At 38.5% G+C, this 4,297-nt stretch overlaps 1 non-coding gene across 1 annotated transcript; it reads right to left on the minus strand.

Annotated features, from left to right (window-relative positions):
- Positions 1-1,906: 1,906 nt before the first annotated feature.
- LOC138835380 (U1 spliceosomal RNA) lies at positions 1,907-2,070 on the minus strand. Its single transcript, XR_011374574.1, has one exon. It is a non-coding gene; the product is annotated as a U1 spliceosomal RNA (small nuclear RNA).
- Between the last annotated feature and the right edge of the window lie 2,227 nt (positions 2,071-4,297).

The raw sequence follows: 4,297 nt of genomic DNA on the forward strand, positions 1-4,297 counted from the left end.
TACAATTTGTCATGTCAAAAACTAACTTTACAACTGGGGGGGGGGAGGATTATATAAGGGAGGGGGGGAGGATGGGAAGTGATGGGAAGGGTAAACAAAGTAGGAGGCTACAATGCTCGATAAGAAATGTACTCACTATCTTGCCCATGTAATTGTAACCCCTCTGTACAATATTTTCACAATAAAAAATTTTGTTCAGATGTTTTAGTCATCAGAAATTTGAGCCAGGTTTGGGAGCTCACACTTTTAATGCTATCTGCTGGGTCTTGGCTGATACAGAGAGGATTATGATTTGATGTTAGCCCTGGAAACATTCAAAATATTGGATCTCAATGAATATTTGAACCCAATGTATTTTATTTCTTATTTCATATACTCAGAAAAGGTAAAAAGAAAGATTGTGGTCCATGCTGGCCTGGTCATAGACTTAAAACCCTACCACAAAAATGGCTAAAGCCGAGCCGGGCACAGGTGGCTCATGCCTGTAATTAGCTATGCAGGAGGTGAGATCTGAAGATCACAGATCAAAGCCATCCCAGGCAGCACAATGAGACTCTTATCTCCAATAAACCACTAGAAAATGAGAAGTGGTACTGTGGCTCAAACAGTAGAGCCCTCGACTTGAGCTGAACAACTCAGGGACAACACCCAGGCACAGAATTCAAGTCACATAACCAACAGAAGAAAAATGAGGGCTGGGAAGGTGGCTCAGTGTTAGAGCTCTTGCCTTGCATGCCTGAGTCCCTGGGTTCGATTCCTCAGCACCACATAAGCAAAAAGAAAAGAGCTGGAAGTGGCGCTGAGGCTCAAGTGGTAGAGCGCTAGCCTTGAGCTGAAGAACGGAGGCACAGCACCCAGACCCAGAGTTCAGGCCCCATAACTGGACCTCCCCATCCCCCAATAAAAAAAAGAAAAAAATGACTAAAGCAAAAAAAAAAACAGCAGGTGTATGGTTCATCAGGTAGAGTATCTACCTAAAATCATGGGACTCTGAGTTTAAATTCTAGGACAGAAGGGCAAAGGATGTGAAGGAATAGAAGGAAGAAAAGAAGGAAGGGAGGAGTTATTCTGTATATTGAACTTGCCTAGCTATTTCATTAAGGTGTCTTCTCATTCCTTTTTCTTCTTTCTTCTTCTTTTTTTTTGTGGGTTGTGGGCTTGAACTCAGGACCTGGATCATGTCCCTGGTCTTTTGTGCTCAAGGCTAGTGCTCTACCGCTTTGAGTTACATTGTCCCTTATGGTTTTCAGTAGTTAATTGGGAATAAGAATCTCATAGATTTTCCTGCCCAGGCTCGTGTTGAACCTTGATCCTCAGATCTCAGCCTTCTGACTAGCTAGAATTACAGGTATGAGCCATTGGCTCTGGTCACCCATTTGCTTTCTTTCTTTTTATTTTTTGTAAGTCATGGGACTTGAACTCTAGGTGCTGTCCCTGACCTCTTCAGGACAAATGAAGTGCTCTACCACTTGAGCCAGAGCACACTTCTGGTTTTCTGGTGGTTAACTTAGGATAAGAATCTCATGAGCTTTCCTACCTGGGCTGGCTTTGAACTGAAATCCTCAGATCTCAGCCTCTTGAGTAGTTAGGATTACATGTGTAAGCCACCTGCACCCAACTTCCTCATTTATTTTCTCATGGTGAGTTCTAGCTGATTTATCTACTCCTTGTAGTTCCTAGCAACTACAACGTAGGCCTAGAAGTACCTCATCCTTTACAGTAGTCCTTAGGACCAAGTGACTGCTGAGTGCAGGAAAGGAGATGAGGCCAATATAAAATACAATGCTATCTATCTATCTATCTATCTATCTATCTATCTATCTATCTATCTATCTATCTATCTATCTATCTATCTATCTATCTATCTATCTATCTATCTATCTATCTATCTATCTAGTTAGTTATCCAGGGTAGAACACTAACACAGTCCTCCACTACCACAAATTATGCAGTTGAATTTCTCACATTTGAGGAAATCACAGGAGTCATCACATCTGGAATGTGATAGATAAATATTTCCCTGGGAAAACCATCTTCATGATCATGGTATCTCCCCTGCCAGGTAAGTAACAATGCTGACTTGGTATTTTAAAAACTAACAAACACATGAGAGTAGTTCACATTTGTAATACTAGCTACTCAGAATGCTGAAATCTGAGGATTAAGCTTTAAATACTAGATAAATTTTGCTGAATTTTGATTAAAGCTCCTTTGGTGTTTTTAATTTTAGTTTTTATTTTCTTATTTTACTGTTTCTTACTGTGACTACCAAAAAGCTGAGTGACTTACATGGCTTGTATTCCTGGATTACACTAGAGGTTCTCTAAGACTTCATCAGAGGCCAAACTTGTTCTACTCAGCTGATTAGCCAGCCACAAAGCTGTAAGTGACAATACCTACAGTAAGCAAAATTACATAAAATTAAAAATTCAGACACACAGTTACACTAGCCATATTTCAAATAAAAATAAAATTCAAGTTTCAGTGAATGTTAGTAAAGTTTTAATGAATTCATTATATCTGTGTCCCCTGTGACACTGCCATAGAAGAATGGAATACTTACGGCATATCATGTAGCTCCCAAGGCATGGAGGTAGTTACACTCTTCCTTTACAGAAAATGTTTGCGTGATCATGTACCCTAGTGAATATCATTTATTATGCAGAGGTACCCACTTTTCTATATGCAGTTATGTCTCCCTCTCCTTTTCTCCCTCCCTCTCTCTTCCCTCACCCAATCCCTCCCTTTCCTTGTTTTAGGGAGCAAAATTCATGCATGGTAAGCTGCTAAGCTGAATCCCAGCACTGGATATGATTTTGTGTTTGGTGAGGGGATATTTTTTCAGGGCTTGAACTTTGGCCCTGGACACTATCTCTGACCTTTTGTGCTCAAGCCTAGTGCTCTGCCACTTCAACCACAGGTCCGGTTCTGTCTTTTTGGTGGTTATTTAGAGATAAGGTCTCATTGGCTTTCCCTCTTCGACTGGATTCCAACCATGATCTTATCAGCTTATGATTACAGGATGAGACATTGGCATCCACCTTACTTTTTTTTTTAAGTTTTCAAGTATCTTCTTTTAATTTAAAAAAGAACAAGTATGGGAAACTTCCCAGAGTGGTAAACAACTTAAAACTATATAGGTTTAAATATCTCTGTATCATCACAAAATTGCTAAGTAGTTCTATTACTAACATTTTATGAGGTGAATTTTCAGGACTAACACTAATAATGTTAAGTAATTGTGAAAATGATATTACTTTGTTTTTCGGTACCCAAGTGTTATACTTTATTCTGTGTCTTATCTGGAGAAAATCTGATTCATTGTCTAGAATGATTCCTATGAATCATAAAAATAATGACAGAGCTAGTTCAGTCAATGACTTAGAGTTCTAAAGCCAAACTTGCAAGATACTTTGTATTTTAATCCATACAGTATAGTGATTTTGTCTAAAGCATGCCTTACTGACACACATCACTAGAAAAGTCAGCTTGGAAAATCGGTCTGTACTCAAATCTTGTCAAATTAAGAACACATTTGAATAGTGATGATATATGTCCAAGCAATAACTTGAAATAATTGTCACTGACTGTCTTGACAGGTACAATTAGCTTCTTCGATTTCTACTTGTCATAATATTTATACTTCAGGAATGCTACAGCAGTGTTAGACAATTTTGAAATGGCTGCTTCCAGGGACAGATAAGAAAAATAATCTTAAACCAGGAGGTAGTGGCTCACGTCTGTAATCCTAGCTCCTCAGGAGAATGATATCCGAGGATTGCAGTTAAAAGCTAGCACAGGCAGGAAAATTCATGGGACTTTTATCTCCAATAAACCACTAAGAAAACTAGAAATGGTACTGTGGCTCAAGTAGTAGAGCACTAGCCTTGATCTGAAGAGCTCAAGTCAGACAGAGTCCTAGTCCCTCGACTGACAAAAATAAATAAATAAATAAATAAATAAAAGAAATCCCACACTGGCCAGATGAATGAGAACTGACAATGTTTTCTAGGTAATGTATATTTAGTGCTAGTTTTTGTATATTTCGTCTTACCTCATATATTAAGTGCTTTTTTGCAATGAACTAAAGAAGGTTCTTAAGTGACATTTTTCTATGAATAACTGAGTTTGTAATAAACTTATTTTGTAAAATATTGTCTATTTTCCACTATTTCTTTTTATCATTTAAATCTCCCTCTTTGTTCTGCACCATCTTCCACTTCCACAGGTTTCCAGGGTATATCATAAGAAGACTGTGTACACATTATTCTGGGGTCCACCACTGCCTCCCATGTCA

The sequence above is a fragment of the Dipodomys merriami genome, unplaced genomic scaffold (genome assembly GCF_024711535.1).
Source record: "Dipodomys merriami isolate MVZ:Mamm:240054 unplaced genomic scaffold, mDipMer1.0.p SCAF_234, whole genome shotgun sequence".
NCBI lineage: Eukaryota > Metazoa > Chordata > Mammalia > Rodentia > Heteromyidae > Dipodomys > Dipodomys merriami.